This window comes from Protopterus annectens, chromosome 1.part2 (assembly GCF_019279795.1).
Source record: "Protopterus annectens isolate FY-2018-M chromosome 1.part2, PAN1.0, whole genome shotgun sequence".
Lineage (NCBI taxonomy): Eukaryota > Metazoa > Chordata > Ceratodontiformes > Protopteridae > Protopterus > Protopterus annectens.
The window spans coordinates 381,077,678-381,090,703 of NC_056727.1; positions in this window are offsets into that span (position 1 = coordinate 381,077,678).

Here is a 13,026-nt window from a genome sequence, read left to right on the forward strand (position 1 = left end):
AGACAGTAGGATGGAATATTTTCTCATACACAAGGATGATCAGACAAGAGTGAGGCAGGTTACAGTATAAGATTGAGATATTTCTAGAACATACTCCTGTAGCTTTGTTAACAGTTGTGCAGCAAAAGCAAGATACATTATACACATGGAGATTGGCTTGTTATAAACGAAGGAATGAAGAACAGCAGGAGATAATTAGAAAGTAAATACTCATGGGGTAATGTATAACACTCTCATGACAGAAGTTCTGCAGATTTTATGGTGGGAGAGGTTAAAAGCAGCTTTCAAGCTTTGTTTAAAGATGATAGAAGTAAGAACACAAGCTAAGAAAGTAGGTTAAAAAATGTATAGGGTGTGCTATCAGCAGAGACTGCGGTGGTGGAGCTGTGGTACCGTTGTCGACTCACAACAAAACATTGTCCGTTCGATTCTCAGCTAAATCGTCTTCTGTGTGGAGACATGCATGAAGGGGTGTACCTTCGTTGAAGGTTGTGCATCAAAGCTGGTAACTCGGCACGTAAAAATCTTTTACCAATCATTAGCGGACCGGAGTTCCGCTGTGGCGACCCCCAATCCAGGAATAAGCCGAAAGTCACAAACAAAACTATCAGCAGAGACTATTAATGTGCCCTCTGTGTTTAAGGAACTGTGTATCTTAAAGGGGGAGGTGTAGCAGTTAACAATATCACAAGCAGGAACAAAATGTATAGGCAAAAATTGGTGGAGAGAGAAGTGTAAAGCATACAGTGTAGACAGCATAAAGAATAAAAATGGACAGATGTTTGATTCACCCACTCAAATAAGGGAGGATTTTACATGAGGGGGTATGCATAGAAGGATGGTTTCAATGTCCATTGTATAGAAAAGCAGTAAGAAAAGAGCAATAGCTGAATTTAAGTACTCCTATTACATTACAGGAGGGGAAAGTAAGAGGTCCAGATGGATTCCCCCAAAATGGTATAAGTGGAGAAGAAAAGAAGTTGCATCTGTCTTACTCTAATCAAATCTGGAGGACAAAACTACCCAAGGTGACATGAAACATGCTAGAGTATTCTTCGGCCTATAGGGAAGGGAGTAAAACTGATGTGGCTAAATATAGGGCAATCTCTTTCTTGAATGTGATTATAGAAATTTTGGCAAAACCCCTGTATAAAAAAAAGGTTGGATTGGGTCTTACTCATGATTTTATGGCCAAAACAAAATTAATATATTAAGGACAGACAGAGTATTGATAACTGGTGAAAATTGGATGGTTTTCTTGAAAACCATCAAGTGGGATACCATTAAGCTAAGGTAATTTTATCTGATATGTAAAAATCTTATGATAAAGTATACTGGACTTTATGCTTGAAGTATTCCAGTGAAGGGAGTTTGGAGATGTGTTTATTCAGTTAATTAAGATGACATTTTATAAACATACCTTTAATATTTTAATAAGTGAATGAATATCTACAAAAGGAAAAATCTCAAGTGTGACAAGGCAGGGAAGCCCTTTAATTCCTAGGATTGGTTCTGCTAGTAATTGAAGAGCTTGCTCACTTGTGAGTTTATGAGATATTACAACAAAAACAAATAACTGGGAGTTAAGGCCACCTTTCAACTGCTTGCTGATGAATCTATTTCAATGACCAAAAACATAGGTAAATCATTACCAATGTTATTGGATATATTTGACAAATTCAGCAACGTGTAGGACTAGAAATGAAATACAAGGAAACAGTGCTGCTCGGGTTGGGAGGAAACAGCTGATGATCCACAGAAGATGGAGTTTTCCATCTACCTAAGTTTAGAGGTGAAATAAACATACAAAGGGATTATGCATGTTATGTGGGTTCCTTATTAAATTACTGAATGCTCAGATGAGCAAATGATAGAATATTGATCAGGAAAGCTCAAAAACCCAAAATATTGAATAGAACAGCATGTCTGCCTTGTGGGATTGAGGCACAGCAAGGCATTCCTCTCAACCTCTTAGTATAAGAAATCTGGACAAAGCCCAACAAAATGGGTGGACAAAGGTACAAAAATATGGACATTTTTTTAAATATTACTCTTACAAACTTAGAAAGTTTCCAGAGTAACAGGGTTTGTATTAACACAGATTTTCTGAAGGAGTTGAAGTCTGAAACTCAAATGTATGTCATTATTTAATGACTTCAGTCCTCAGATCATCCTAGTGATTTGACAGAAAACCACAAATTTTATGAGGAACAGACCAAATGTATGAGCCAAAAATCTGGACATTCTGCAAAAATCTTGACAGTTGAGAGGTATGCAGAAAGGACTGGAATATTGTTCCTTTTTCCATTGTGGTGTGTTCTTAGAGTTGGTATATATATTATTAGCAGGGGGTGTGCAGGGCAGCTTTCCCCTACCTGAAAAAAGCAGGTGTAGTGATAATAGCGGTCCATGTCAGTGTTCCAGGTTATTGAGCTTTCCAGACCGATACTCTGTCATTCACTCATCTGAGCATTCGATAACTTAATAGTGATCCATCATAAAATATATCCCAGTATGAGTTGATCATCCTTTGGTGGATAAGATTTAAGTCAAGAGTACTGACAAAAGCCAAAATAGTATTCCAGGATGGGAACTTCCTTCATGGGTTGTGGCATTTAATATATCCCAGTAAATTATTTTGCAAGAAGACAGCAAAAACATGATATTATGATGTGGGGAATATATGGTTCTTTTCAAAGAGAACTTGAGACTGATGCTTAGAGAAAGCCTGGCAACAGGGATTGAGCAACCAGAAGATATGTGCTGCAATGTGCAGGAGGATCAGGGATTAGGCAGATGATAAAGACAGAATGTTTTAAGACAAGCAGGTAATATGGGAAGATGTGTGTATGTATGGATGGCAACAGTTATGGGAGCTAAGTATGCAAGACAGCAGGCAGGAGAGAATAGTCCTTCATCCACATGTAATACAAAACTTTCCCCAGTTTATTGACCCAATATAACCTTGTTTTTAATACAAAATAGTCAAACATTGCACAAGGGCAGAAATACACAGATGTTTCGTGGATCAAGTGGAGTAGTATGAAAAAGTAGAATACATAAAAAGATATTAATAGAGAAACATTAAAACGAGAGCTAACTAGTGATGGTCTGTATGATTTAGGAAAATATTAATAAGGAAACTTACAATGGCAAAATGCCTTTTGTCTAAGGAAATGACCATATGATGATCCTTTGCAATATAACGCACCCAATAAAATAGCAAGGGCTAGAGAAATTATTAATTCGAAATGATGGCTATGTGGAGCTGAAGACGCAGGAATGATTCATACAGTTTGGGAGTGTAGGAGCACACAACAAAGAATGAAACAGGCAACTCAATGGTAGATCAAGATATTAGATAAAACCTTAACTTGGTCCTAGGAAGCATTGAAACATAGGGCAGAGACACATGCAGCACGCAGGTATAAGGAGGAATTGACCACTTGGATGCTACTGGCATTTGTTCCAAAAACAGTCATAGCAAGGGAATGGAAAACAGTGCATTCTGTAAAAGTGGGGAGTTTGCATGTGGAGCATTTGAAACTGACTGGAAAAGCTGAATATTATCAGAGACTGAATGTTATGGAAACTAAACCAAAAAGCTGTATATCTGTGACAAGTTTTATTGAAATATGAACAAATATAAGGGGCTATAAACTATATTTAATGAATAATGTTGCTCAGGTTTGATAAATTAGTATGTGGATGATAGAAACATCTTAGTCTGATGTAAATATGTTTATAATAATCAATTATTGTTTAATTATTATGTAGGGATTTATGACGGTTTTATTTATACCTTACTGGCTTTATTATTTTTACAGTGAGTGATTCTTATGTTATTCGTGACATACATGTCAACTGCATCTTATTATGAGAAATGGTCTTTATTGTGAGTCATAAAAATGAGTTTGACATGCATTCAATATTTCTAATGATTTTATTATATTTTCAAAACAAAATAATAAAACAACAATAACACAAATAATTTCAATAACTTTGCAACATTTATATACACTATGTGGAGACATTAACATAAAGTGTTTTGCTAAAGATAATGATGCATACTAATATCATTCAGTACCGAAGTGCAGCTTATCACATTCACATTATTAATCAAGTTGTTCCTGAAATGTTTCATATATTTTAAACACAATATTAGTATTCTGTAGAACACCTGTTCTTCTGCACTACCAAACTACCTGTTAAGGGGTAAGCTGAGCAGGCCACAAGATTAAGTTACTTCTAAAATGAATTATATCATTTGAAGAAATGGTGACATATAATTTCTGTTTCTGACATAATTTTCCCAATTCAGCTTCATATTGACCTCTAACTATACAAATTATGAATGTGCTATGGTTTATCATTTTACCTGAGTAAGCATTTCTGCATTTTTTCTCTAAGCAAACAGATCTCAGTTTGAATTTAAAAGCTTTCAGTATAGGTCCCAAGGTGGTGAGTAAGAAGCCCATAAATTATATTGTAAAACATCAATACAGAAAATTAGGTTAAGTTACAATTAGACTTGTCCACTTCTGTGATTGTTACCTTCTAAAAAGCAAAAAAAACAATGTTAACAATGAATATTTTAATAATTTATTTAATATTTGATAACAAGGTGAGTGAACTGGTCTGAGGACCATTTCAGCCATGATGCAGGGTCACATAAGCAAGGACAGTAATCAGACTATATACTAATCAAAATATGCCCAATGTACGCAGATAGTAAAACACTGGCATGTGGTGACTATAAAGAAAGGAGTGGCTGTAGGAAGCAGTTGAATAGTTGGGGGCTAATTGGAATGGAGGCTGCATTTCAGTAAGCCAATTATTTCCTATAATGAAACAACAGTTGAGGCCAGTCACTTTCATAAACAGTCTGCTTGGGTATTCGCACATTATAATCAATTTATTGATTATATACACATTGGATTTCTGCCTGCAGTCAAAAAGGCCAGCTTTAGGTGAAATGTATTCCTAAACAAAGGACTTCATGGGTCAACCCTGTTGCACAGTAGTCCTATCTCTACCTCCCCTGCTACCCTTCCCAATTCTCCCCATTCTAACCCAATACCACACAGAATGCTTACTTTCTTGTTTTTTTTGTAACACTTTGTCCTACTTATTAACATGTTTGCAGCCTGAATGATGAAGACTCAACTAAAATGAGTGTGGAGTAAGTTAACAAATCGATTTGGAAGTCTAGGAAATGAGAAGCCACCAGATGTTATGAGGTACTAGATGCTTTGGGGTACATCTTATATAAAGCTTTTTTACAACCTTCTGCTCCAGTGATGGCATAAAGAAAAAAAAATCAGTAAAAACATAAAATCTGTTTTTTTTTTCATTCAAGGGAAAATATGTTTTTCTGAAGTTTAATGTTCAAAGCTAACAAAATAGCAGTCTCCGATATTTTATGAACTTCATCATCACCCATGTTCTTCCCAGTTCTCATCACTCTTGTCTATGTCACTTTTTATCCACTTCTCCCCAAGATTGCTGCAGCCTATTGCTTTTTCCTCATCTCCCAAATACCTGTAAATCTATTCTAGGCTTCTTTTTCTTTACATTTCTAGTCACGTCTCCTTCTTATGATGTTTCCTATTATTTCATTACAACAACAGATGGGTAAAGGAGGAATGGGAGATGTTTCAGTTTGAAATATACAGAAGCTCTTAATCAATCCTCTTAATTAATCCCTTGTGCAGTAGCCATTCCCCTCCTTTAAAACCAATAGTCCTTGTTACCTGCTCAAATGAAATATGCTGCCTTCTCTACCCCTCTTATTTTATCTGTCCCATTCATTTTTCATCCTATTCTTTCAACGCACCCCTAAATAATTGCTTCTGTCTGTCACTAAGCATGTCCCTAACTCTTGTCCCTTTGGGACTTGGCTCTCAGACTCATAAACGTATTTAATCCCGTACCTGTTGTTTTATCTATCTTTCTTTAAATGTTCTTGACTGCTCCTATCATTACTCTCTCAAACTTTAAACAAACCTTATCATTTCCCAATCCTTTCAAGTTTTGACTGACAATCGGCACCTCGACATACTTCCTGAACTTCAGCATACCTCATCATTCTACCTCATTTCAGGCCCTCAAGTTTTCTACTTTTTCCCACTTTAGAGTACCATACATTTCATTTGTGCATATATCACCAAAGGCAGCCCCATGACTATTACCACTTGTGTACTTCCACACTAACTATTCATCCTAGAAATTCACAACTTTCCTCCTAGTCTGTCCCACCATCAGGTATACTTTCACTACTGAAGACCTCTCCCTCCTTTTGACTATGACAATTGTACTGACCCTTGCTCCCTCTGCCTTTCCCCTAGTACCAATGTTTTCTTGGGATGATACTCCAGAACCAATTAATTTTCAAACTCTTCAAAACTATGCAACCTGAGGCAATATCTGTTCAAAATCCTCTGATAATAATAATACTGAGTCATCTGGAGACAAATTTATACTGCACTTCTTGCCTTTTGCCTCCTGGCTTTCTATCAATTTGCATTTTCTCTGCCAATTTCTCCATGACTAAACAAAATTCATGGGAGTAGAAGAGATTCCGGCCTCCTTCCTCTCCCTATCAGGATCTCATATCCCACGCCTCCATTTACTTTGATCTGAACATTTGTTTTGTAATATAATGCACTATACACCATAAATCCCTCCCTTCTCCAGGTACCTGTGTCATCATCATCATCATCATCATCAAGTCCCAACTCACTGAATCATATGCCTTTTAAATGTCCATGTATACTGCCCAAACCCCTTTTATCATTTCCTTTTCCAAACATCCCATAAAGGTTAACAATAATCCCCAGCTATCTATATATGACCTTTCCTTCACCAAAAAAACACTTGTGTCAATCCCACCAGCATTGTTAACACTATAGTCATCCTGGCTGCACACACCCTAACAATATTTTGTCATCACTATTGCATAATGAAGTTGATTTATAATATATTATAGCTCTCTTTGCGCATTTATATTTATATAACATCATCTCTGCCTTTTGCATTGATTCTTACATTTCCTCTTCTTCAACTATGACATTCAACATATTTGGTAACTACTGCCTACTTACAATCCCACACTTTATAATAATTAGTAGGAAATTCATCTAGATCCCTTGCTTTTTCTTTTTCATTTGCCTAAATACTACAACACTTTCGCCTCATTCACCTCTATATGTACCTCATTCCTGTCTTCCTCACCTAACTCTGGCCCCTCCTATTCCTGAAACTCCCCCCCCCTCCCCTCAAGTTCACTTCCCTAACACGAGCTCTGTACAGTTTCCCAAGTCATCTGTTATCTCTTCATTACTGGTAACTCTCCTCCCTTGATCTGCCTCTACTCCAGCAACCCATACCCTTTTCCTTAAATTTTTCATTTTTTACACTAATAATGTCACATTCATTTTCTCTTTAATTCCCCTACATTCTAATTTTGACTGTGTTTATCTTGTTCAAAGTGTTCTGTCTTCATGCCGTTCACTTATATCGTTTAGCCTTAATGTAACTTTCTCTGCTTACTCCTCATTTTATTTATTCATGTATTTTTGTTTCCTATAATCAGTTATGCTGTTATCTGTTTTGTTGCCCTCTTTACACCACGAGGTCCAACCTCTAAGTAGACTTATTACCATCCAGCTCCAGAAATCCAGCCACTCCCTTTTCTGATTTGTTCATTTGATTCCTTTGAATTACTTCTTTTGTTATCTGTTGTAGTCAGTCAAACCTTCTGGCACCTTCCACTTACATGGGTTATTCTGCACTTGTATAAAACTTCCCTACCTCATTTCCATGCAGCTACAGCCAGGAAGTGATCAGATGCTTGTCTTTAATATATGTCAAAAGTCTCTACCTTGAATATTGTTTATAATCAATGAATAGCATATCTAAACTACTAGTCGGTTTACATTCCTGTCTGTTTCACATAAACTGGTTCACCCCCAATATCCATGTATCTAATACCCATGTTCTTTCCATACATTTCGTTAAACACTTCTGACATTTCACACTGAATCTGCCATCCCATATAATTAATCAAAGATCAGCTCCAGCACTGCATTAAAGTCCCATGCCCATATCACAGTTTCTTCTTTGTCTCACTCTGTATTGCCTCTGCAAACCCTGTCATTTCCTTTATTTCATCTCCATTTAGGCCACAATAAGGTTCTATTGCCACTTCCATTTCCTTCAATGTGCCTCAACATACACACTCACCCCATGACACTTTCCTACCATAAATGTCCTCCCCCTTGCACTAGTAATCTAGTTCCTCTTTTTCTCTTTCCTGGAGCACACTGCATTCCCAACTATTTATAAACGTTCTTTTGTGTATTTCTTATCTATCTTTTCAATTACTTTAACTCCATCAAGCATGCAATGTCTAGCACTTCCATTTTGTTTTTTCTCAATAAGAATTCTCTCTGAGATGGTTATTCAAACCACCTTCATTTCAACTCCTCATCTGCCAACCCCCTATGCCCTCAGAGCTATTTTGCACAACATAGGAACTTGATTCCAAAGGTAATTAGCTACACCATATGGGCACACTAATGTTCCATTTCTCTTAATAAGATAGTGGACAATTACTGGTGTTCAACCACCTTAACAGTCACTGGCAACAATTTCCTACATCTTACTCTTCTTTCAGTCTCTTTCTCTACACTCCTCAGAATCCCAGTCCCTTACTCCTGTCTCATGCAACCAATGATGGTAAGCCACATATTTTCACCATCAGAGCCTCTATTCCTTAACCCCACAAATCAACACTATTACTAATGTACCTGGACACCATTAACAAAGATTCAGTTAATGCTAGCATGCCTTTAGCACACTACAAGTAATTCTCTATTTAATATTATATATTAACTAAACAGGTAGTCATCTGCATGTGCATTGTATTCCACTTTTTTAAAGAATTAGCTACGAATCACAAGATAAACTTTAAGTGACTCCATATCACAAGATACTCATTGTTGAAGGTTGAGTCATTGTGTTCTAATAGCTCTCTGCATATACAAATACAAATATTTCACTCTCTGGAACCAGAATAGTCTATTGTGAGTTACATCAGGGTTTGCATGTCTCCAAACCCTAAGCTCAATTGTATGCAACATCATCATTGAATATAAACTCTAATTGAACCAGTCAAACCTTGTTTTGTTGTAGGTTAAAATCTAATTGAAGTTTAGATCTATAAAAATATGTCCATTATCAGCTTTAATTTGTTTAAACCCAAACAACAGGAGGCTAATTAACATCTTTGCTTCCTGAGATCTTCTAAGCCAGGAAAACACTTGTTTGTTGAGAGCTTTTCTCCAAATTCCTCTGCTGGAAACACACTTCATTACATTTATAATATCTAATTAATTGTATTAGTTACAAAAAATGTAAATCATGACTGTTGATTGGTAGACAATGGACTATACACTGGTGATAGTTTCACAGGTCTGTCTATAGATGCTGATTTTATATTGCAGATTTATAAAAGAAAAAAATATATATATTTTCTTTGTCAGAAATACCGTGCTTAAGGTTAGACTAAGGGTTAAAGCTCTGTAGATGTGCAAAAAAGATCCAAGATGTCAGTAAGGTAATTGTTCACCTGTTCAGCAGCTTTCAAATGATGTATGACAACAGGGGAGAGCATAGTGCTCTTTTGTGATATTGCAAAATCTACGCAAATTATGCATATAATAATTTCACAATATTTCAAAATAATATTAATCTATAAAACAATTTGTGTTAGATAGCAAGTACCAGTGGCATCATTATATGTCCTAAAGTTTTGTATAAGATGGCTCCATTTGTTCACTTAAATGTCACATAGTTTTCAGAAAACTCACGCTGTTATGAAAATATAGGTCATAGTCATAATTGCTTTACAAAAAGAACATGTATATCTCAGAATGTCTTTACATTGGCCACCATGTTTTCATGGCGGTTTTACTAACATTCACTGCTTGAATACAGCACCCCAACAAGACAGACATGCCATTTTTTAATTATTCATGTAAACATGGAAATATGCCATATTTTTCATAATATTTGCAAACACTCAACAACAACCCCAACTCTGCACATCCCATGCAGACTATTTCACTGGCATGCTTAGCAAATCAAGTCAGCTTGCACATGCCACCTTGTCACCTTAGTTTTACATTTGTATCAGGATTTCAGCAATTAGACTTTGAAAACAATGTCAGCTATACTTATTTCATGAGTACAAGGAAACCTGCTGTATCGACAAGTATACTCTTACAGGGTACACAGGAACTGTGCTGTCCTGATGACTATAGTCTTTTCGGAAGCAATGAGTTAATCTGTTTTAGACATTAGACCTTCCTTTATGTTGATGAATTTTCAGTGTTTTATATATACTGAATATATGCATAACATCCATAGAAATGTGCCCATTTATTGTTCTTTAATAAGTCCAGAAACTCTCATTAACATCTGTCTGATCTTTTTTTTTTATATTCTACAACACTTTTTCTCAAAATGGAAACATCCTTTGGTTATCCATTGGGCTAGTATTTGGAATGGAATCTCCTCTCACTTCTTATTGAAAAGAAATGTCTTACCTCAGTCTCAGGTTCAAAATGCTAGTCTCTTCCTTATCTTACTCTTGGGTACTTCAGACCTCCTCTCCCCCATAATTTTTTCCACTCGTCCTATTCATCATCTACTGCGTCTTCAATTTTCTCTCATCTCTACTTCCCAGCTAACAAGTAGGCAAAATGCAAAAAAAAAAAAACAAAGCATGCATAGTGAAGCATAATTGGCCTTGGGCCTCCCAACAATAAGTCCACCACTTACTGGGTTCCACTACAGTGTCTATTCCTCAATTTGCATGGCCAGGTGCAAATTTGATGAGCCAGATGGTAATCTTTTGAGTCTGCACTATCTGCTTACATCTTGTTCTATCCACACACCTCTCCTTCTTCACATCTGCGTTGGGTACATTGTGGTCCACTTCTTCCTCCTCCATGTGACTGCTGGAGTGACTCCTCCTCACTCAAGTCACACTTGCTAACCCACAATGACAATCATATTTTTTATGGGTAACTAATGTGAGTTTTTTGGGAGTTTATCTCTGTGTCTCTCGCTACTCCCTTCATCTCCTTTTTAGCAGGTGCACTTTGTTCAAACTTACATGTCCCTACTAGTGTACAAAGGCTTGACTCAGTCTTGTCCACCTCCCCTGTCATTTCTGAAGGAGTTTATTTATCAGTTCCCCTTACTCTTCAATCAGATGCGTCTTTCCTTCCAGTTTTGCCATATCTACTTTGCTGGCTGTTGCTGCAGACACCACATACCTGCACAACCCTCTGCTTGCTTTTCATCACATCTCTATTGATACTCCTCTTCCTACATCACCTTGGCTTATTCAGCTGAATCACATTTTTGTGCACTTTATAGTGGCCACATAGAATGCAATGACTATCTGCTTTGTGGCAATAATGTACCTTTCCCTGGTAAACAAGATATTTAACACCCCCTCCTTCTTTAGTTGCCAAAGTGCATGCCACATCTCTAGTCTTTGCTGATGCAGTAAAACCAATAATTCTTCCACTACCTTTACTTATATGGAACTCATCATTAAGTTCCTCTTTTAGAGTGCCTGTATTATAATTCTCTTTCATTTGTTGGCAGTACATCCTAACAGTCATATGCCTACACTTAACGTAAGGGCCACTGTTTAGTTTCCTGTCCTGTGTACATTGTTGACTTATGGAAACCAAGCCAGCACTTTCTTTGGTCAGATCAATAATCTGTAATTGCAAAAGTCATGTTATGTCACTCCACTCCACTCCTTCTGCCTTTATAAAAATGTTAAATGTATCTCTTTTAGAGTTTTAATCTAGATCATCTATTTCTATGCTTGTCTGCCTGGAATTAATCTGTAATAATTCATTTTCATATCTCTCCATCTGCCGTTAAAGTCTGTCAGCTTCAGTAATAGTTCCGGTATTTTTTATTCCAGTGAACCCATCTCCTTCTTCTCATACCCTTCAATGGCCTACACATTCACCATATCTACCTCAGTGACATGAATGTTATTGAACATTATACAATGACCCCCCCATTAATATTCCAAAACGTGCATGCTGATTGGTCAGCATGCACATTGCAAATCAGACTTATACTAATGGAAAAAGGTCCGGTCACCCGGACTTTTCCCATTAGTATAAGTCTTTTTTTTTTTTTTGTTGGACAGCAACGGAGAACAGAAGAGCTCCGCTGCTGTTATCTCGCTATGTTAAATGAGTTTAACATAGTGAGATATCTTAAAAAAAAAAAAGCAACTGAGATCTTTCTTTCTCCGTTGCTTTTTATAAAGCTGTCTTGCTATGTTACACTTGTTTATCTCTTGCTTTTTTTAAAGCTATCTCGCTATGTTAAACTCTTTTAGCATAACGAGACACGTTTTTAAAAGCAACAGAGATCTTCCTTTCTCTGTTGCTTCCATACACAGTTCTGATGTACTGCGTAACCATACGCATGCGCACTACATAAGAACTGCCGCAGAATACTGGACAGCTACAGAAGGGCAGCAAGGAGGCATTATACAATGCCATTATTTAAGAAAAGTAAGTTTTTTTTTTTCTTAAATAATGTAATTGTATAATAGCAATAACCTATTTCTAGGTGTGGGTAATGCTGGATTTACCCATGGTTGTCTTTGTTTGGCCACTCGGGCTTCGCCCTCATGACCAAACCACACCAACCATGGGTAAATCCAGCATTACCCACACCCAGGCGTGGGTATTTGCTTAATGACATTACATCTATCCTCCTAGTTGGCTATATAGGTCTACATTCTCCATTTCTACTCCACATTATCACACTCTACATTATCACACAGCTGGTCAGAAATATATTACCTTGGTGTGCTTGTTCTCCATATGTTTTTAGGTCCTTATACCACTTTCATAATCAAACCTCTCCCTTTTTACACCCTCACTCTGGCATGCAGTGCAAGCATTTATTTAATAT